Here is a 243-nt window from a genome sequence, read left to right as displayed (position 1 = left end):
GAGGTGCTGGACTGTAAGTGACAGCTCTGGGGGACACTCGAGCACGGTCATGGCCGGTGCCCCAGGTTGCCTTGCAGGCTGAGGGACCAGGGCCCTTCTCCCACCCAGCGTGCTGACTGCTGGCGCTGCGGAGCAGGGAGGGTGCTGTGCTCGGGTGCTCCCCCCACACCTGGGCAAGGGGCCGGCACTGACATCTCGCTTTCCCTGCAGGTGCAGCCTCCGGATCCAGCCAGCATCCGTGTG

Source organism: Apaloderma vittatum, unplaced genomic scaffold, assembly GCF_000703405.1.
Source record: "Apaloderma vittatum isolate BGI_N311 unplaced genomic scaffold, ASM70340v1 scaffold38342, whole genome shotgun sequence".
In the NCBI taxonomy this organism is placed as follows: Eukaryota; Metazoa; Chordata; class Aves; order Trogoniformes; family Trogonidae; genus Apaloderma; species Apaloderma vittatum.
Note: the sequence above shows the minus strand (reverse complement) of the source record.